The sequence below is a fragment of the Phoxinus phoxinus genome (assembly GCF_949152265.1).
Source record: "Phoxinus phoxinus genome assembly, chromosome: 18".
NCBI lineage: Eukaryota > Metazoa > Chordata > Actinopteri > Cypriniformes > Leuciscidae > Phoxinus > Phoxinus phoxinus.
The window spans coordinates 23852620-23876512 of record NC_136893.1 but is presented as its reverse complement, the minus strand read 5'-3'; the positions used below and the strand labels follow the sequence as shown (position 1 = coordinate 23876512).

At 38.3% G+C, this 23893-nt stretch overlaps 1 protein-coding gene across 1 annotated transcript in view; it reads left to right on the top strand.

Annotated features, from left to right (window-relative positions):
- The window catches only part of LOC306985338 (potassium voltage-gated channel subfamily A member 3), a 175425-nt gene that overhangs the window by 86617 nt on the left and 64915 nt on the right, over positions 1 to 23893 (top strand). The window lies entirely within an intron of this gene.

Below are 23893 nucleotides of genomic sequence, written 5' to 3'. Positions count from 1 at the left end.
GGGGAAACTGCAACCCTTTGCTGCTTTGAAGGCGAAGATCGCTGCACCGCGCTGTCACACCGGCGATTCTGCTCTCCAGGTAAGCTGTTGTTTCTCCAAAAGGCTTAGGCAGGCACAGTATAACTGAGGCTCCGAAGCGAAAGGCGATGATGCAATGTTTACTTCCGGCTTTTATACCCGCGCTGACGGGCGGGTCCGCGGAATGCAAATGTTGCATGCCAATGTTCATTGGCTTTTTGTTAGTTTCTCGAAGGTAATAGGCTCCCTAGCGTGATCCCAATTCGTCAGGGGAACCCGACGTACGTCGGAGTTCCCTGGACGAAAGGGAACTGGAATTTTCATTTGCACTGCTGACTGTTTATTACAGTAACAACTGTTCACATATGCATCTTGCACTACTTTACCTCAACTGGTATATTCTCAATTGCACTGCCGACTGTTTATTTACAGTACCAACTGTTTATATATGCATTTTGCAATACCGTACTTTAACTGTAATATGCAATCACTTTCCACTGCACGGCACTGCACGGATATATTTTCTGTCCATACTTTAATTTGCACTATTGTAAACCCATTGTTATACTGCTCATCTTAGCCTAACTTATCATTGTATATATCTATCTGTATATTATGTTCATTGTACATATCTATCTGTAAAAATTCTGTTTATAGTAATAGCAATCTGTATATTATATTCAGTACATATCTATCTGTAAATTATGTTCATAGTAATAGCCATTTGTACCGGTATATTATATTCATAGTACAAATCTATCTGTAAAATCCTGTTTATAGTAATAGTCATCTCTATATATGTTCAGTACATATCCATGTCCTGCACTTATGCAACCATTGCTGCTATTGCACTTCTGGTTAGACCTAAACTGCATTTTGTTGCCTTGTACCTGTACTTGTGTAATGACAATAAAGTTGAATCTGATCTGATCTGATGGAGTCTGGGTTCTTTGCATAGACCGTATATAAGATGGACACAGCGACCCCATAGGTTTCAACAGAGAAAAGTGAAGCCAATTAGAAGCACCCTGATGGCTGGGCGAACTACGCAGGCTCAAACTGAGCTTGACGACGTAGATGTGACGTGAGCAATCTGTCTGACAGCTGTAAGTCTTCGAGTAGCTGTGCCGAGAGAAATCTGAATCATTCCCTTTCGAATCTCGCAGAGACGGAGAGCGTGAGTATTAGCTGTCCATGAGCTAGCAGCAGGAGCAACTTTATGACTCTCTATGGGCTTCTCCCTTGACTTTATCGGACTTTATGCCTCCACATCCCCCAGATTGCTTGCGAGCTTCTCAGCCTGTCTATACGGTAATTTCTCGACTGTGCGACAGAGAGTCGAGTGGTTATGACACAATCGTTAGCCTATTTTTTACAAAAACTTCTACGGGGCCATAACGTAAAATACAAGGTAATGGAGCCTTTTAGAAATTGTTGTGTTTCTTTAGAAATAAATAATGGACAAATGGAGTCTTTAAACGCCTCAGATGTAAAGTTATTCGCTGTCAAAGTGACGCCAAAATGAATGGGAGTCAATGGAATGCTAACAGCAGGTGATGTTCTGCTACAATGGCGGTGCCCGAGGGAAGCTTCAGTTTCCGGCTGATGGATTACCCCCTTGGTTCTGTGAGACTATCGCCTTTTGGTTTGCTTAATCGAGGACACCTAATATTCCAGCCCGATCTCATCCCAAGGCGTCATATACTGACGCTTTTGACATTTTGTCTACATCAAACGCACATGGCACCCTTTAGTGTCATTATGAGACGCAGATAGATATGGGCCAGAAGGCGCCTCCTAGCGGTCTAACCCTAACCCTACCCCAGACCTAAACCTAACCATAACCGAACAAAGCTCTGTGCGTGTCATATTGACGCTAAACGGTGCCATGTGCGTTGGATGTAGACAAAATGTCAAAAGTGTCAGTATATGACGCCCTAGGATGAGAACTGAACTGAGCTGGATGATGACATCACTGTGTTCTCAAAAAAGATGAATTGAACTTGTTTCGCAATTAATGAAGCGCTATTAGACAGTTTTTAACTTTATTTCATTTTTTTGTTGAAAAGTTGCTATTTTTATATATATATATTTTTTTCCTAAGGTCCTGTTTTCTATTCAAGAAATGTGAATGGTGACTTATACATTATGATAACAGTACCATAAAAGTGATCCATATGATTTCACTGAAAAGTCCCCATTTGCTTTCAATGTATGGAAAAGAGTTGCCAGAAAAACAATTATTGTATTCTGTGGAATAAAGAACATATTGTAGATGACATGAGGGTCAGTAATTGATAGCAAAACTTTATTCTTGTGTTAATACTGCACACATGGACAGAAAAGCTCCATGTGGTCACTGCAGAGGGGGGCCCCAGCTTAACAATGATGCTAATAAAAACTAAAGTATTTGTGGTGTGTCTCATAACATTGTAGGAAGCTAAAGGTATAAAAAACAACTAATTGTGTGACCTAAAACTGTTCACTGCTCACACCTACATCTTAATGATGACAGGATATATGACTTTTTGTAATTTTGTGAGTAATTTGCTTTCATTGATTTGTTTAATTTTTAGTTTAGACATGAAGCATGTAAAAGGGAAAGTTCCTAGTACCATTTTATAACCTTAATATTTTTTAAACCTCAAAAATTCCCCATCCACTTTTCGCATTCCACGAATGATGGATCGTTAGTATTTCTTTTTTATCATCCTCCAAGGTCAGTTGTGTTACGCACCAAAAATGGTTTCATTCCCCTGTTTTATTGGCTTGTTAAGATTTTTGCACTGAGATTTTAAAAGCCATTGACAGTCGGTTGTCCAAGATGTTTAACCACATGGGTTTTACAGCAGTGAAAATCTAAACACAAAGTTGTAGGTTTGACCTCGTTTGACGTGCAAAAAATGAGCACTGTAATAGTTAAACAGTCACTAGACCTAAAGCAGCTTCCCAGCTAACAGGGGACGTCCCCCGGACTTTTCGAACGTCCCCTTAGGTCCGCATTAGGTCCGCTTTGTAACGTTCCCGAGCGAACGTTCGGAGGACGTCCGCATTTGGTCCGCTTTGTAACGTTCGCTGGCGGACATTCCGATGACGTCCGCATTTGGTCCGCTTTGTAACGTTCGCTGGCGGACATTCCGATGACGTCCGCATTTGGTCCGCTTTGTAACGTTCGCTGATGGACGTTCTGAGGACATTTGTCCGGGCCAGGTTGCGAACGTCCCTATTTCGTCCCTCACCTGCCATTTCCATGACAACACTTGGGAAATCCAGTCGCCCATGCCTTTGATTTTTATCATTAGACCGGACATCTTGCAACTCAAACGAATAATTAAACAAAAATATAAACCCAATATTGGATTAAAAAGGGGATTTGTTTATTCCTTAATATCCATTAATTAATTGTGATAATGGATTTTATCTAAAAACCATGGTTTTTGTTTTGCAGATTGACGTTATAGTATTAGTAACTGCAAATAAATTATAGTAAAAAAATATTATTTGAATTTATTGTAAAATTAAGTTAATGTTAAAAATGTTAGTTTTAATTTTAATGTTAAGATAATAACTTTCATGTTACTTATAACTTCTATCACTAATTAAAGATGTAATCAAATCAGAGTCTGTTTTCAGCCAATATAATTTAAACATCAAAAACATGATAATTTATTCAATTGAATAGGCTAGAATTACTATTCCACATGCATGAAGAAAATAAGGTTGAATCTCAGGAGCTCTAAAAGAATGCATCGACTTCAAATGATGAATGCAGCCAAGGAAAATGCGAAGAAGGGAAAAGCACATTGCTGAAAAGAAAGTGGAAAATAACAGGTAAGACAAATAAAAGTATCCTTATTTAGGCTGCATGTCAAACTGTTGGTCAGGCGATCGAAGGACTGGTTTTATTCAAAATAAGTTATTATAGGAAACATATTATTCTAATTATTGACTGATAGCACTTGAATCTCAAAAAAAAAAAAAAAAAAAAAGTGTCATATTATATAGCTACACACATGCAAGTGACGATCAAAACATGGGATCAAATGCACCTAAGCGAGTGACGTCATTCATTACGGCACGCAGCATGTATCCATGGCAACGCTCAGCTGCTTAGTGAGTGACAGTTAACGGTCCTCCTCAGACGCGGCCTTGTGGTGTCCCTTTCGTCTGTCTAAAAGGTATTTTTAATTGTTATATTAGTATACATTAGTTATCGTAACCACTATCCATCATTACATTTTATGAAAATTGTACCTTTTAAAACGTTTGATGAAGTTGTCGGCCGTGTACCACTGCTAACCGTTATGCTAACACTACGAAGCTAACGTTAAATGTTGCTGAAATGAGACGTTATATTTCACTTATGGATAAATAGACATATAAAATCATAACACTACTGAATGTGTTAATTTTGTTGTTTTAGGTAGATGCCAGGGGGAAGAATGGCCAACGGACTAACCCCACAGCTGACCCACACACACACACAGCTGCCAGCGCGTTTGAAGACACACACACACACACGGAAAGAGCACAACACCTTTACAATTGTTCAAATAAATACTTTGTTCCTTACAACGTGTCTGTTTTCTTTGGTTAGCCAGAAATAAAATAAAATAAAATGATATTCATGGGACTAAACGCGAAAGTCCCCTTAATGTCCCGAATGGCCGCTGGTGGTCCTGTGAACGTCCTCTTGAACGTTCGGAGGACGTCTTCGCGAACGTCCGCGGGACATCAAGCGGACCCTACACGGGGACGTTCGGGGGGACGTTCGCACAGGCCATTTAGGGGACGTTCGGGGGACCTTTTTTTGTTAGCTGGGTTGTGGGCGCGTCAGCCTGAATATTACGCTTCACTTTCCAATATTGTGGCATCACCGTGTGTGTTTCTCAATCCTTCAGAGGTATGAGTCATTGATTAAGTACATCATTTAAATGGCATTTTAATGGGATATGTTAGAAAGGAAAGATGCATAGACCTGGGGTTTAACAGGGCTTTTGCGGTCCAATAAAAACAAACAAAATAAACCTGTCGAATTTTTTTTTTTTTTGGAATAGTAGTACTTTTATATAAATATTCTCAGAGATGGGTAGAGTATCCAAAAACTACTAACGTAAAAGTACTTAAATAAATATTTACTCAAAGTAAAAGTAATAATCTTAATAGTTACTTGAGTAAAATTAAAAAAGTATCCAATGGAAAAACTACTCAAGTAACTAGTTATAGCTATATATCATAGTCTATATAACAACAATACAATAACATGTTAATATTTAGATATTGAATTTAAATGATTATTATTATCATAACTAGAAATATTTGCAACAAACACAGAAGAGTCTCTTCAAGAGACTCCACATTATTTCTGGCATCTGTATCCCAAATATCATTGCATGTTCTTTGCTTTGTATACAGCTACATTTGGATTATTAGACAATGTCGAAATAAAGTGAACCTGCAGAGTTTTGCATTCAAAGGCATGTAAAGGAACAGACCTGCCAACCTGTACACAATTTGCGTAGCGGATACGCATTTTGACCTCTAAGTACGCTGGTACGATTTGTCACTCTAAACTACGCAAAACGCCTCTGTGCACGCGCAGTCCTCAAATCAAGCAACAGCAAAAGAAGAAGAGTTCTATGGCGTTATTTTCCTGTCAAATGTCGAGAGCGCATTATTGTAGCGCGAAAGTACATTAATATAATGCGCGAGCGCGAATCTCTCTGCTCGCGCACGAAATATGATGCGCCAGCGCGAATCTCTCTGCTCGCGCGCGGAATATAATGTACCGAGCGCGAATCCCGCGCGCGCGCTCTCAGATACACGCTGCTCTTGTAAGAATTTTCTCTGGGCTCGCTCAGTGAATATGCCTGCACTTAAAACCTGTTCAGTGCCATCGCGAATCTCTCCTCTTCGCTTAAAGTAAGCGTGTATGTGCTTAGACTGTGACCCGTGCGTTCGCGCATGCCTAAGTACTCTTCTCTTCCATTTCTTTCTCTTTGCTCTTGGCATAAACGCTGTCAAAACGGCAACAACCAATCATAAATAGGCTTCAACGGCTGACCAATGAAAACGCGACATCGTACATGGAATCTTATTGGTTGATATTGAACCGCACATGGAATAAGTTCAATCAAGACGAGCCGAGATGGATCCGCCGAATCGACGAGTTTTATTTGTTTTAATGTTAAATATGTCAAATGTATCTTAGAAATGTCTGGGAAGAGGGCGATTGGATTATTTTACATATAAATGAATGACCTAGACTGTCTATCTGCACAATATGTTTTGTAAAAATTGGTACTCCAGACTCTAAAGTTATCTGAAAGGAAATGTTACAGGGCTGGATTTCCCGAAACCTTCTTTAAATTATACCTTAAACTAAAGCTATCTAACGTTAATACGTGTTTCCCGAAACGTTCTTATTTAAGTATAACTTTATAACATTTTACTAACATTCGTTAGTAAGGTTGGTCTGGACCACTCAGGATAGCCTACCTTATCACTGTGATAGGCTGAATATAATTCTGAAGCTGTAGGCTAACACACCCAGTGTTCAATTAGGATTATGGCAAAGAATAAATTATGCAAAGATTCACTGCTAAATTCAAATGTGCTTTTGCACTGAACCAGAGACAAAGGCGCTCAACTCTTGTCATATTTCATACACATATCTATTTTTTTCTATTCTAGTAGTAGCTACGTGGTGGTGGGGTACTTACGTTAGTTACTTGCATTCTTATATGTATATGTATAGCCTAAATATATTCCTTTGTGTTCAACAGATCAAAGAAATTCATACTGGTTTGAAACTATAGTGGGAGTAAATTATGACTTTAATCATTTTAATTTTGGGTTTAATTTTTCCCTTTAAGCAACAATAAGGTATAGTTCGGGGAACACGTCTAGAAAAGGTATCTTCAAATACCTTTAGAGTCTTATCTTAGATTCCCCCCAAATATTTGTTCAGATTTGAATTTAGCAGTTGATCTCGCTACGTACTTAATGGTTAATAACTGGTGTGATTGCACGAGACAATGTGTTAATTATCAGACGTAAAATATTATTTTTGCCTTTTGGAATCGGCTTTCAAATCTATTTGGCTCAAAAAACTCACTTTCAATGGGCATGGCACCTAGAACAATGTGGTTGACAGTCTAGGTCATTTATATGTAAAATAATCCAATCGCCCTCTTCCCAGACATTTCTAAGATACATTTGACATATTTAACATTAAAACAAATAAAAAACTCGTCGATTCGGCGGATCCATCTCGGCTCGTCTTGATTGAACTTATTCCATGTGCGGTTCAATATCAACCAATAAGATTCCATGTACGATGTCGCGTTTTCATTGGTCAGCCGTTAAAGCCTATTTATGATTGGTTGTTGCCGTTTTGACAGCGTTTATGCCTAGAGCAAAGAGAAAGAAATGGAAGAGAAGAGTACTTAGGCATGCGCGAACGCACGGGTCACAGTCTAAGCACATACACGCTTACTTTAAGCGAAGAGGAGAGATTCGCGATGGCACTGAACAGGTTTTAAGTGCAGGCATATTCTCTGAGCGAGCCCAGAGAAAATTCTTACAAGAGCAGCGTGTATCTGAGAGCGCGCGCGCGGGATTCGCGCTCGGTACATTATATTCCGTGCGCGAGCAGAGAGATTCGCGCTCGCGCATCATATTTTGTGCGCGAGTAGAGAGATTCGCGCTCGCGCATTATATTAATGTACTTTCGCGCTACAATAATGCGCTCTCGACATTTGACAGGAAAATAACGCCATAGAGTTCGACCAATCATATCGCTGGGTTCATTCCCCAAATAGCAAGCGGGGATGATTGACAGATGCGTAAGGCCTATCATTAAAAAGAGACTGAAAATCGACACCAATAAGGAATCCCGCTCGATCCCCCTTCCACTCCCGGGTCTCCCGCGGCCCGCCGTCTGACTGATTTCATAAGCGAGGACAGTTAACGTTACAGTCACGATACTTCTGACTCCAGAAGCTAAACGGGCTGGGGTGGATGTGGAAAGTTGTATTGAGTTAATGTTAACTGAATCCTCTGGATTCGATTATCACATGGAGTGATCGCATGGATTATCTTAAAATACTCCGTCATTCAGATAAGAGGAAGACATAATTTAGCCATGCAAATTATAAAATGTTGTTTGATGATTATAAAGTGCTGTGATTTGTGGATTAGGCCTACTGATAAGCGCAAGTCTGGAGAAACAGTCGTTTATTTATTCATTATCAGTGTTGAGAAACATAGCATGCATGTTACGTTATTGTGGTTAATTAACTAAAGTAGCCTACCTAATTATGTTACATATTTATTTTGTATGAAAACTAGCGCGTTAGTTACTTATGGATTAAAAAGTACCGTTGTATCAGTGCTGCGCGAGCTCTCTCACAAACACGGACGCGCGCACACAGAGAGAAGATTATTGTAAAATGAAAATTGACGGGCTAAGTTAAAATTTTGTTCTTGCATGTATTTTTTTCTGTCAAAATGTCAGAAAGCATTTTGTATTATCCATCTGTGTTTTTAAAATTCATTAAATGATGGATGTGTTAACACAGCCCTCATTATATGTCGGATTCGTCTAATTTATAGACTATACTTTATATTCTTTTTAGAATATAAGTGATTCGTTTTGCTATTATTGGACTCCTGTCTATTCATTGTCAACTGGTTTCTATAAATATATTTGTATTGGCTAACATGTATTCAGCTAATTGTGTGTCTTGTTTAAAATGTGCAGTTCAAATGCAACACAAATAGAAGCCCTTGTTTTCTGTGGGATTTAGTATCATATTTGGATATTGGAATAATAGATTAAGTAGCCTATCTTAAATGTACAAACAATGTTCTTTTTTTTTTTTTTTTTTTTTTTTTTTAACTGTTTTCTAGGGGCTTCTTAATTTTAGACTAGTTGACCAGCACACATTATTTGCAATGCAATATAATGCATGTACCCCCCATATCACTAAACAAAACACTAACACTGGTGAATAAGTATGAGGAACAGTAAAATCAGTCCCAAATTAGTTTTTGTTAAAAGTTAGGAAGTTTGTATGAGCCACCAGTCATTAAAACATAGACACTATCATATTTTTTTATCAAATATCATAGAAAATAGTGTTATTTTGGAAACTACAGTATGGTAAAGTAATATTAACACAATACTAACATGAACATGAACACATGGCCACTAATCCTAATGAATAAAATGAACATCATACCTGCATCTTTCCCAGCTAACACATTATGTATGTCTTACATCATGTGACCAACAGAAATTCAGATACACAGAATTAGAAACATATCTGTTTTATATCAATATTCTAATCAATATGTTCAAACAATGCTATAGTTTCATAAGGCTGTATATGAAAAACGATGTAAAACAAAAAAGTATATTTAATAGGCTACTCGATCAAAAGAGTTAACACAACTACCAACTTTGAATACTTAATTATACTTTTAAGTATATCTCGATTAAAAGATTGTTACAGGCCTTTTCTCTCAGTATTAAAGTCAAGTACACTTAAGTGTAATTTTATGTATATTTCTGAGAAGTACATATAAAATGTAGACTGAAAGTATACTTTCTTATTTTTAGTTGAAAAGAAGTATACTAATACAACACTTGAATAAACGTATTTTTCGTAAGGGTGGTCACAGACATCACATGCAGATGTTCGACTAATAAAGACCTTTATCGCAAGCAAATAATAGGATGCATTTGCAGATTTGCGTTTAATTTACTGCAGCCACTTCTTCCAACGCTCTTGATGTGCTGAACATTCAAGACTCGGCGTGAGAAACCACTTCAGATGATCCATATTTGCGAACCAATTCAGACAGTTTAGCCAAATTGTTTGATCAAGTCTTTGAACAGAATCGACTCAAAAGAGTGAATCATTTTTTAATGGGGCATTGCTCGTGTGATGCTTGGCATAACTATAGGCCTATTTCTTAACATGTATTGAATTATTAAACTAAAGTAACGAGAGGATTGTCGCCCAGCATAGAGTTCATTGAATTGGCTCGATCACTCTCTCTCCTCTCCACTATAGCTGGTGTGTGGTGAGCGCACTGGCGCCGTTGTACTGTGGCTGCCGTCGCTTCATCCAAGTGGATGTTGCACACTGGATTGAGGAGAGACCCCGACATGACTGTAAAGCGCTTTGGGTGTACAGTAGTACATATGAAAGCGCTATATTCATTCATTCATTCATTCAAGTTTTTTTTCATTAGAAATGTACTTAAGTTAAAGTAAAAGTACCCACATTTAAATCTACTCTTAAAAGTAAAAAGTAGTAAAAAAAACCTAAAGTAAATGTACATCGACAATAACTAAAAGAGTTACTACAACAGTAACATTTAAGCATATAACACATTTGGCCACAGGATGCCATGACTGAACGAGCAGAATGAACTATTTAAAGCGCCACGTACTAAGTAATAATAAAGATCTGCTTAGTATTTAGAAGTCCAACCTCACTGCTTTTTTTTTCCTATATGAAGTTGATTTTTCATGGAATTTTGACATCTATCAGATAATTCTTACATCTATTGCACATTTTTGACAATAAAAGTCTGTTTAAAATGAAAGAAAACCTTGTTTTGCCATTACATGTTTGTGAGATAAATAACTTTCAAAGATGTAATGAAAAATATGATGATAAATGACAAACTGTACTTAAACATGTTAAGGTGATTAAATCAGAATGAATGAAGACGGTTGCGAGTAAAGAACAGCGAGACATCAAAGCGGCAGTGTGTTCTTCTCCTCCACAGCTGCTATCCAGAACACTTTATATGTGTCTAACATGGTCAATGTGTGCTGCTGGTTTCATTTAACATACAGTAAATAAACCAACATCAGGCACATATTCCTGTTCACAAAGTCATTCTGACCTTCTGGTTTGATTAGATGTTATTTGCTGACGCAGTCAAAAAGTCCGGATCATTGTTACTATGTTGTCCAGAGATTCAACTAAATGTTTACCATCCGTTAAATTAACTTTGCTTGTGTCTGAGGTAAAGAACATCAAGAGACGGCATTTGAAAGCTTTCAATGTAAGCTTGGATCATGAATTGAGAATGATCCAAAATTCTTGTGCTTCAATGAATGTAAGAACTTAGTTCTCATTTCCCCCCTACAGTTCTGTAAACCTTCCATTCATTTCCAGGTTAAAATGGGATTTTAAATGAAAGATTCTCTATGTGGAAGCTTGATGCAGCTTTCTGCTAGTGTTTCCCTGAAATCAAACATTTCATCGGTTGAAATCATTCTGTAGCCTCACTGTTTCTGAATCAAGCTGGACCCCTTCAGACAAACACTTTCCACTATGAAAGACAGAGATAGTGATGTTAAACTCTAGCCCTCAGAAAGCCTCTATATGTTCATCATTCATGGACGAACAGCAAATTGGTATTGTAACACTCTTTATATACTGTAGTATGATGTCCGATAGGATGTCTGCCCATAATAGCAGCAACTCACAGGCCATTACATGGTGGTCCAACAATAAATCCTGACAGGCAATCATGTTTCCATTTACTTCTTTGGTAAATCCCCCTCTTTTTTTTACCAACATGTAATACAAACAATTACAGATTGTCTACACAATGGCTGCTTTGTTTTCACAGCTCTGGTTTTCTCTGAAAATGAAACACCAGACTATGTTTGAAATATAATTCTGTGATACTACTCTATTTTCTCTACTTTATGCAATTCTATGTACCATCCATGTACAGTCATGTGTAAAAGAAAGTACACACTCTTTGAATTCTATGGTTTTACGTATCATGACATAATTAAAAAAATATATATAATCTGGTCTTAAATTAGTTAAATACAACCTCAGATGAACAACAACACATTAAATATGACACCCTGTCATTATTTATTAAACAAAAACTAGGCCAAAAGGGAGAAGCCATGTGTGAAAAATTGAGGGGCCTTTTACAAGATACCTAAAAACAGAAAACACTTTGGCCGTTCATTTACATGACAATGACTTTTGAAAATGGGTTTCAAAGTGAACGTTTTAAAAAACAATATCATTATCGTCTCAGTGTAAACTACTAAAACGATTTTAGTGGTTTTCACACTTCGGCAAACCTGACCTTATCTGATAGGCTACTGTACAATATTTTCATTGTAGCCTAATAGAAAACGCATTTTGGCACACATTTCAACATGCTGCTATTTAGCCTACTACTAATGAATGCCTATTTCACTTTATTTTGGCGTAGGGCACCAAGAGTTGAGGGGGCACCAAAAAAATAGCCTAATGAAAAATCAATAATTATAATGCCGAAATTATTTCAGTATAGAAATGCAGACATCCCAAGTCCCCCGGAAGTTTCGGGAGTCTCCCGCATATTGATAGCGGCTCACTGATGCCCGCGAATTAGTTAAAATCTCCCGGAATATAGAGCGAGCGCGCCCGCTAGACATAGACTGTGCTCCAAACCGCGTAGCGCGTGCACGGCAGAGAGGAAGTGAGAGCAAGAGACCGCGCGCGTGTGCCTCATGAACCGCATGTAATATCATTCCCCTATTTTCTTTTTTTGGATGTAGGTATAGTCAGATAACAATATTTAACAATGTATACATATATTTTTCATTTGATTGGTTCAACCGCCCGCCACCCGCCCGAATTTAATTAAAATATCATTTTTCGTCACGTCATCCGCCCAAACCGCGGAGTCCGCGGCTGTAACCGCCAACCACGCGGTTATACTGGGAATCATTTTGACAACTTTGCCTTTGATTAATTGATCATCAGCAAGTGTGAGCACTTCTACAACAGCAGAAGTTTTGGCAGTTTGCTGGTCTGGAGCCTTTAGGTGTGTGTTAGCACAATCTCAAGTAGGAAAGACATCAGCAATGTCTTTAGGAAAATCTTTTGCAGCAGTTGTTGCTTCCATCCATCCGGGAAGGGTTTTAAGGCCTGCATTTACAAACAATTTTAAGTCCATTATTCTACAGTGAGGAAGATTATTCAAAAGTGGAAAACATTGTTGCCAATCTTCCAAAGATTGGACGTTCCAGAAAATTCACCCCAAGGTCAGGCCGTGCAATGCTCAGAGAAATCACAAAACACCCAAGAGCTACATCTCAGACTCTACAAGCCTTATTGAACATGTTAAATGTTAGTTCATGACAGTATAATTAGGAAAAGACGGGACAAGTATGGCATGGTTGGAACGATTGCCCGGGAGAAAGTCCCTTCTCTCTAAAAAGAACATGGCAGCACGGCTTAGGTTTGCAAAGTTGCATCTGAACAAACCACAAGACTTCTGGAACAATGTCCTTTGGACAGACAAGACCATAGTGAAGATGTTTGGCCACGTTTGGTAAAAACTAAACACAATTACTAATACCTCATACAAAATGGTCAAGCACAATGATGAAGGTGTGATGATTTGGGCTTGTTTTGCTGCCACAGGACCTGCTGGGCACCTTGGGGTCATTGGGTCGACCACAAACTCATCTGTACAATAATTCTCTAGAACACCACAGTATTCTAGAGTCAAATGTGAGGTCATCTGTCCAACAGCTAAAACTTGGCTGAAATTGGGTCACGCAACAGAGGCAAATCTACAACAGAATGGCTGAAAAAGACAAGAATCAAGGTGTTTGACTGGCCCAGTCAAAGTCCAGACCCTAACCCAACTGAAATGTTGCGGTGGGACCTTAAGAGAGCTGTGCAAAAACAGATGACCACAAACCTCAATGAACTGAAGCAAAGTCGTAAAGGAGAGTGGGCCAAAATTCCTCCACAACGATGTGAGAGTAATACAGAAAACAATAACTCAGGTTCTTTCTGCTAAAGCGGGTTCTACAAGCTATTACAAATTTTTCACACGTGTTCTCCATTTTGGATTTATTTTTGTTAAATAAATAAAGACACAGTGTAATATGTCATGCTGTTATTCATTTGAGGTTATATTTACCTAATTTCAAGAGTGCAAAGGACTGGATTTTTTTTTTTAATTGAACCATATAATTCAAAGAGGGTGTACTTTCATTTTCACATGACTATCTATATTACCATTTCTGCAGTATATGTTGTTTATACTGTCCATAGTAAGAGAATATTATGCTTTATGCATATAATATCCAGATAACCCAATACATTTGGAAAAATGTGGTTCCACTTAATTTTGACGGTCCACTTTAGACATTCTACTAACTATAAGTAAATTTGCAACTAAATGTCAACTAACTCTCATTAGAGTATCAGTAGACTGTTAGGTTAGGTGTTCGGGTTATTAGAATATGTTGACTTGTAGTTGCCAAGTTACTTACAGTCAGTAGAATGTCTATTTGAGGACCAACAAAATAAAGTGTTAGCAAATATATAGCAGACAGTCTACTAATACTCTAATGAGAGTTAGTTGACATGTAGTTGCAAAGTTGCTTATAGTTAGTAGAATGTCTAAAGTGTACTATCGAAATAAAGTGTAACCAAAAATGTGCAGTATTCAACCAAGCTGATCTCACAATGTAATGCAACTTTGACACAACTTTAGCCTTTATAATCCATGTAACAAATGAAACAGAAGTACCGGTAATGTCAGCTGCAAATATGTTTTGTCTTATTATTTGATCAGATGTTAATACATTTGACACAAAACTTAAATCAAAAATATGATAAAATCATTTATATTTCTCAAGATGATAACTGGATGCCAGTTAAGCATGAACTGTAATGAGGAAATAATGTAGTAAACTATAATGTACCATGTGACAACGTAGAAAACTATTTTTTGAAACATTTATATAACAATAATGTGTTTCTACCATCAATATACATTTCAGTAATTTGAATTTCCATAGGAAGTTTATTTTTGTGTGACAGTGATCTTGCATAGCAGTTAAAAAGTATGTCAAAGCAGCTGTTTTAGGTGTAAGGTAAGTTTGATGTTTGTCAATACATTTCTTTCATATAATGCAGTTTTTTAAAGGGCACCTATTATGTAAAATTCACTTTTACATGGTGTTTAAACATAAATGTGTGTTGGCAGTGTGTGTACACAACCACACTATAATGATAAAAATCCACTCAGTGCTTTTGGGAAAAAAAATCCCCATAAATCATAAGCACTATCTCAGAGCAAGCCGATCTCAGATTCGGGGCAATGTGACGTACCTTTTGCACAAGCCCCGCCCACGACTGTTGACGGCCACTGCAGTTTTAGCGTAGATCCGTCCTGAGTGAGCTGTACACAGTCCAACATTGTTTCAACGCCAGAGCAGCTGTAGACAAGAATGTCCCTGAAAGCGATTGAGGTGTTTTGTTGTTGGATGTAAGAATGAACATATCAGTCGTCATTTACTCGAGGATGGATCAGTACAACTGTTCATGATCCAGCTTACAGTCTCCGGAGCGATAGGTTTAACGTTACTGGTCACGGCAGTAATGAAAGTGAGAGCGCACACTTTATTACAGTTCGTCCAAGTCGGTTTTTTTTCGGATATAAAGTTTACCAGTTTATTAAGCACCCACTGAAAATGCATAAAGTCTGTATTTGTTTACTGTTAGTTGTAACGAGTGTTTTTGTGTAATGTGTATGTTGATGATAATAAAAGGGAGAGAGAGGGTTTATGGATAAGACTTTAATGCGCACTTCTTATACTGTGTTTATTCAGCTCTTACTGTGATTTTCTGGAGTAAAACTGCTCTTCATCTTTTGTGTGATGTACAATAAACGTAATACAACTCAACAGTAAATTTTTGGCCATCATTTGGACACGGTCCGCTACAACACTCTTGTATTTATAGTGGATAAAAGCAAGATGACAAATAAGTTATAACCGTAATTAAACTTGACCTGTTCTATCTCTACAGCATTCTCTGGCTCTGTGGGCATTATTGTCCGACTCCGGGTCTACTGAGAGCTTCTGCTTTGATATTTTCATTCTGTGAGATGACAGATGAGACTGTCCTGCCCATAGACATAATAAATACATAGACGCCCTATTGGCCGCTGGATCGTACGTCAACGGCGCTGCCATTTTGCGGAGGGCAACTTTCCCATAACTCTCACACCGGGAATTGAGAAAAATGCCTGCTTCGTCTGCTGCTTGGGGCTGTACAAATCGCCGCACAATTGAAAACAGGTCTCGGGGAATTGCCTTTCACAAGCAAGACTGAACATTTGTTTCTGGTTGTATTTGGTCATTATATAATTAGTAATAGTAACGTTACTTGGCCACTGGAGTCAGTCAGACTTAAATAGCAAGCAATGTCGCTAGTTAACTTAGCTGTGAAAGTTGAGACATGAGTTGACATGATTTATATTATAGTTTTAAGCTTATATTATATTTAATATTAAGTAAATTTCCTAAAATCTTAATATTCAACATTACTTTTCTAAATGTACCAGTAATAACTCTTCTCCTCCATCTCCTGTGGATTATTGAATTATCAACTACCATGTAGTAGCATCAACTATAACATCAGGTATCTACAAGACTATAGATTTATTGTGTAACTATGTTGGTCTGGAGAATTCCCACATTTAATATTGAGGTTAAGGTATGGTTTAGGAGTAATCTTTTTCAACTTAGAAAAATCGTCCTTACAGTGTACATTAAAATAGTATAAAAAAAATTATAGTAAAACATTTTAAACTATAGACAGTCTTGTCCATGTCAAATCCTTGATGCTGTCAGCTGAGGATGATTTGGAGGAGTTTTCTCATGTGAACCATTATTTGACAATAATAATATACAGCTGTGGGAAACCTCAGCACAGTGCCAAACCCAAGGCCTTGAACTTTTACAAAATAAACATGGGATTTTTCCCGATCAGGCAACGTTGCAATGAATTTCTGGCAAACTTAGTAAAACTCTGTTCACTTGTCTTTGAGTAGTTTCAAATGCAATTCCTTTCAAAGCATATATTGCAGACATTTCAGACGCGAATAAAGGCGAAAGACAGACAGACTAGCGGTCGCCTCGGATTAGTTGTGTGATTAGTAGGTAGAGCTACATGGATGATTACATCAATTTTCTCATAATAAAGGTAAAACTGGATCATTATCAGCTGTTGCATATCAAACTTAAAGGTTAAGGGATTAAATGTGTCTGTGGCACAGTCATAAACATGGCTAAATTGCCAACATGTGTCTAATTAGATTCAGCACTGTTTAAGGAAAAACATATCCTTTGATTATTCTTCAAAAAATAATGGATGTTTTGGATGTTTGAACGTTGCTCTAAGAGGGTAATACCTTGGTTAGTTCTCCCCATTGATAGAATATCTTACCGCTGTCTTTTTCAGTTTTTGTTCATGTGCAGTGTCAAAACATAGAAAAGTCAGTTTGTGTGTGCACCCTTATAATTCAAAACTGTTTGTATTCTGGCTCAAAGATAGCAAACACACTACAAATAATAAATACTGTGGAACTATTGCGTGGTAAATAAACTCTTTGCAATGACAAATTACTAGTAACTAGAGAAACATGTCAGCATATTTTCTCCCTAGACGACACTTACCACTAAAAGGGTAAACTGTTTACAAGAACTGCATTAGAAGGGCACATCCTGTGTGTCTAGTTTAAACTGCTATAAAACCAGTCAAGGGAAACTAGTTGTATTTCATTTGTCTTTATTTTAAACCAACTGACTGAAAATTAGTCTTGTGTGTATATAGAAGTACGGTCATGCTCAAAATGATCCGTCATTTGTCAGAAAGGATTTGCCAAAGCACACTGACAAGAAAGATATAATGGACTATAAAGAGATGCTGCTACAGCCCATTACTGTAATTGTAGGCCTCTCTCTTTGAAGACCACTGCTTCTCCATGAAGTCATGCATAATTTATATCTCCCATGTATAATTATGCTTCGGCAGATGCGATGAATGGATGGCTTTAGGGAAGACAGAAATGGTATCATGTTGGAATCTTCACGGCTGAACTAAATCCATGGGAAAAAATTAATTGAATCAAAAGTATTAAGGTGTTTATTGTTGTGGTCCTGTTATAAAACTGTTTTTCTCAATTGGTGGGTCAAATAAAATGGGTCTCAGGTCAGGTCTGTTATAGTCACAGGGGATAAACAATAAAACGAAATACAAATTAGTTTTATAATTATTCATTAGGTTAGCAATATATAGGCTTGTCAAAAGGTTTTTCCATATCTTTTTATTTGTTGACAATACATTTTATGTGTCTAGTGTCTAGTTAGTCTTATGTTGTTATTGTAGTGCATATTCATCTGCCACCAGATTAAACCAATGGACAAGTTGTGTGACATTCTCTCATCCGATAATTTTTTTTAGGGTTAACCTAACATAATAATTAAATATATTGAGAACATTATAATTCAACACATTTACTGAATTTAAAATTATTTTGCAATCAAAAGATTATAATTGTATTGTTTATCTTATTCAACTGAAAGACTGTTTTTAATGAAAACTAAATGATGTATACATCTATCATTAATCTAATAGTGGGAACAAAAAAGCCTAATTCAAACTAATATTGTACTGATCATATTTGAATAATTTTCTTTTGTTTCAGTACAGTCACTTGTGAAAAAGTAAAATTTAGCATACTATTTACTTATTAGTACTTATTACATAAAATCATATATTTTAAAAGAATAAACTTAAAGGTGCTGTAGGATCTGTGAAAATGCTAACTTTAGCCTGATAGCACTAAAAGCGTACGTCCCACCCTCCCTTGCAAATCGCCGTCCAAAAGCCACACCTCCTGAAAGCATGAACGCACACAGCCAAGAAGACCGGAGACAACGTTACTGCAATACATCATGTGTCATTCACCAGAAAGAAAACTTTATCGTACAGTTAGTAACAGTACTACAATAACAAACATAAACAAATTCTTAAAAACAGAATTAGATGCAGTCATTTTTCGGTTTGTTTAGCAAAACTTAAAAAACTAGTCAGTGTGTAATAATATTTCTAGCATGACAGGGTTTCCACGATGAGAGTCTGCTTGGCTCAGATGAAGATATATAGATAGTAGACCCTTTGCCAGTGCCACTTGTTGTCGGTTCAGAAGGAAAGTTAGGTTGTTACTGCTTGCCTGCTATTCTCGCTCTGTTTGCACAGCGTACGCGAACGTGTTGATGACTTATGTCTGCGTGAACAGCCTGTGCAGTGTTATGCAAACACACGTTGACTGACAGGGAACACATGCTATAGGACCATTCGGACTGAACGCAACGATTTAACGAACGTTTTATGTACCTACGCCTTCCACAGACGACATATATTTATAAAAATACATTTAGACCACTTAACAGATTGATTGCTATCAGGATATGAGGAGACTTTCAACCAAAAAATGTCTGCAGAGAATAACCTACAGCTCCTTTAAGTGTTTAAAGTGAACTCCTTTAAGCGAATTCTGGGCCATGTGTGGGCTTGCACCGGTCGCTTTGCTCCCGGGAGTATTGGCCAAGGTCCGTCAACAAGGGTCTTGTCTCTTATTGATAGCGTCTCGTTGGCCGACCAAAGTTTGGTTCTCAGAGATGATATCCCTACCCAACTGGCACAGGGAGTAATCTTTGTCCCCGGCCCGATCTGTGGAACCTTCATGTTTGGCCCCTAAGGGGGACCGGCTGAGGCATCCTGAGCTTACAGCTGACGTCGTACAGACTATTCTCATTGCTAGGTTGCCGTGCAGACCCAGTTCAATACTGGAGTTTCTGCAGGAAAATTTATCAGCATGCATCCTGCTGCATCCTCACCCTTATTATCTACATAAAGTTCCATTCTCCACCGTGCATCCGGTTATTCTTTTGCGACAGAAGAGACAGCGGGCCCTGCAGCCTGTTCCGAAGCTTTTACTATTGGCATCTCTACCTAGCTTAACATTGGCATCTATCATGGTAAGCTTTTACAAACACGGGTCTGGCGTTTCCTATCCGGTGTGTGAAGCAAATAGTCAGTTTCACTTATTTTCTTTTTCACAACATAGGGCCCAGAGAAACGGGTCAACAGAGAAGATCCAGGAACAGGTAAAAGTACAAGCACTTCATCCCCAGGCATAAATGAGCACTCAACTGCTTTTTTAAACAAATTTGTGCTTTATACCCTTCTGTGTACTGGCTAGAGATTATTTCACTAGCGAGTGTAGTGGCGATTTTATGATATTCATTGATCTTTAGTAAAATATAGATGATTCAAAGAATGTCACATGTGTGTCTCTCACTTGTAGTGAGAGAAGATGATGTTTATGTACCTGGGGGGGCAGAAGGGAGAGACACTCCAGAGAACAGACGAACAAGGACCTCTGACCTAGATGTCAGAAGGCCGTTTGGTGAAGGAGGGCTTATGGGCCAACTAGTGACGAATCTAAACTAGTGTTATGGCTTCTTTGTCTATGGAAAACTACTGGATGGAAATCTACTGGGAGGAAGGCTCTGGGGGGGAAGAAGACCTTGGAGATTAGGATAAAAAGGTGGTTCAGTCTGTCTGGGGGTGTGTCACTCTTCTGCACAGGGTAACAACTGTGTATTAGACTGCTCCTATTCTTGCAAGAATAAATACTTCTATTTTATAATTTGACTCTGAGTGTCTCTTACGCAGTGATGTTTGTTTGATGAATTTTTGCCACAACACGAGCAAGCAGTATGCAAACGATCACAAAACTTACTAACACAATCAAGTAGTTTAGTGTTCGGACTTGAGTCAGTCGCCAAAATCTTTTCTTTGAGAACTTTTAGCGGTCCTCTTACTTGATGTCCGAATTTGAGTTTGACTGGACTAAAACTAAGAGATTATTGTACAGTCTCTCATACAGCAAATAAAACCAGGTGAACTTCCTCATCCCAATCCTTAGCTGCATCCAAACTATATTTTCTTAGGATCACCTTCAATATCTGGTGAAAGCATTTAAGTGCGCCCTGGCTTTGCAGATTGTACACACTTGAAACTCGGTGAGTTAATGTCAAAGACTTTATGACTTGTTGAAAAAGTTTTTATAAAAAATTACCATTATTAGTTTGTACTATTTTAGGGAGTCCGAATGTGGAGAAGAATTTCACCAACATAATAATAGGCACCGTGATTTTTATATTAGGGAATTTGCCTCCAGAAATCTAGCAACCACGCACATTATAGTTAACAAGAATTTTTACCAGATTTTGTTTTTAGATAACGGTCCAACGCAATCTACAAATACATGTTTGAACGGCTCTCCAATTACTGGTATGTGAGACTGGAATCACCTGATTCGGCTTTCCAACCAACTGACAGGCATGGTAATACTGAGCAACATCTTCTTTCTTTTTTTACTCTGGCCAAAACAAATTTCTTAGTATCCTAATGAGGTCTTTGTAACTCCAAGATAATCAGAAAGCTGATGATCATGCGCTACGCATAATACGTATTGACTATAAGGAGAAGGGATAACAACTTGGTATATATGCCATTTCAATCTAAAACCTTATCAGTGTTACAGCATTTTCTCATCAATAAGTGATTGTCAACAAAATAGGCTTCTTCTTGTCCTTAACCACGGCAAGAGAGAGAGAGCAGAACTAAAAGAAGTGACAAGAGACGTGTCCTCTTTCTGTGTAGCAATTTGAGACACAGAGCATTTTAATGTGTGTGTCAGACACAGTTACACCAGAACTCTGACTTATCACCATTTTGCTTTTTAGATGGAACAACCTCATTCAGTGAATAGTTGTGGCAGAGTGGAAAATTCCATATGCCGCATGTTGTGTTACTTTCATTTTCACTTTGCCAAAATCCATGACGGAAAGGGAGGTGTGCGTCAATTAAGTAAAACACGCCTAATATAAAGGCGAGGCTCACGCACCTGGGGAAGAAAGAAAATCCAACGTCACAAGTGAATGCAGGGCTCGTAAGAGGGTTGTCGGAGAGGAGAAAATAAGTTGGAGTGCCGTGTGGAGTGGGGCTCGTGTTTCTGTCGGCTTCCAGACGTGCTGTTTCATTGAGTCGGTGAACTGGCGCAACGCACCTTCGCGGATTTCATTCAGCCGTCCGTAGTGGAAAGCAACGCACCTTCGCGGATTTTATTCAGCCGTCCGTAGTGGAAAGCGCGGTCGGGAAAAGGTTCAGCTCAGAGTCCACGGCGGTTCCAGACACTCCTCCGAGACCTTGCGGTCTGCTACATTTGTTTGGGTCAGTGCCACCAAGCTTTTCTTCCGTACAAACAGTACCACGCTCTCTCAGAGACGCACATCGTCCGAAATTACACATGCCTCCCGGACACACCCACTAACTATACCAACACACACACACACACACACACTTCCGATGAGTCTAGTTGACTGATGTTTTTTTTTTTTTGGTTGTTTAAGTATTTTGTCCCTTTTTCTACTAATAACTGTTGAGTTACGGTGTTTGTGTGCTTGGGAAAAACTCTACTGTGTGCGGAAAATCTGTTGTGACGTATCTGCACTGATTCGCATTTTGTATGTTTTTTTTTTCCCCCTGTGCATGTGTGAACAAAAACACAAAACACCAAAAAGTAGTGGGGTTTAATATGATGTTACGACTATTGTTGTTATTTTGTGTTATTAGTTTATTTTCCTCTCCATCTGAACTGATTTTGGAGATAAAGTTGTTGTTGTTTTTCTTATACAGCACTTGAATTGCTCACCTATTATTGACACTGGAATAAGTTTTGTGGCCATTAAAAAGTGATGGGAAGCAAACCCCACACTATGTCAAGTTTTTGTTTTGATATGTAACAGGTGGTTGATTATGCTATCCTGGGTTAATTTTTTGACAGGCACACACCTGTCTGGCGCCCGAACAGCTACTTAAAATATTTATTGGTGATTTGAACTGTCTTTTGGGCCCACCACCGTTACAGAGTGGCGCCCGAACAGGGACTGTGAACTATATGAAACTTGAACTGTGAAATTTTGAATTGTGAATTTGAACTTTGAACTGTGATTTGAACTGAACTGTGAGGAAGTTTTGTTGTGGGGACTCCGTATACAGTGTGTGTACATTTGATGTGGCACTAAACCCAGTTGACTGTGGATTATAATTGGAATTGCTTTGCTTAAGAAAAATGTGGGGCTCATTTTTCCATTGAAAAAAAATTGTTACCCTATATCTTCTCTTTTTTGGGTTGAAATAAGTTTGTGACCAAATTGAAGAATTGCGTAACATTTGGATAAATTATCTGGAACTGTTTTGTTCTTTGAACAATGTAGTTTATTGTTTTGTCCGAGTTTGTTGGTTTTTCTCAGAAAGAAAATTGACACAAACACATTATACCATTTACTGATTTTTATTTCATACACTTTTTACACTTGTAACATGACCACCCCACCCTCTCCATCCACGTTGGTGGACATTGAGGTCCCTGAAGTGGAAACACCCATGTGGCCACCAGCAGCCCCTGTCTCTTTATTCCCTTACACCCCTAATATGACCCAAACCGAGCCCCCTGGATCCAGAGTGCGATTTGCCACCTCTGCCTTGACTGTCAGCACTCCCGTACAAACCCTCACCTGGGAACCACCAAATTCAGACAACATGCAGCTCTGCACAACGCCTGAAACTTCCCCTCCATCTTCTGTGGGAGCGCAGGACTTGCAGGACTTGCCTTTTCAACTTCCCACACCTGGCAGAGGATTTCAACAAGTAACTCAGCAAGTACAAGGAGATTTGGATTCCTTAAAGGAGTCAAGCCAGAAACAAGAGAGGGCAATTATTCAACTTACCCAGGAGGTGAAGGCCAAGTCTTCTCAACAATCAACACATATTTCCAACATGGTAACCAAGATGGAGGACAACCAGCAACAGCTACTAAAGTGTATCACCGATAACAAACAACAGGTGGAAAGTGAGATGGACCAATGGACCAAAGCTACCAAACGTAT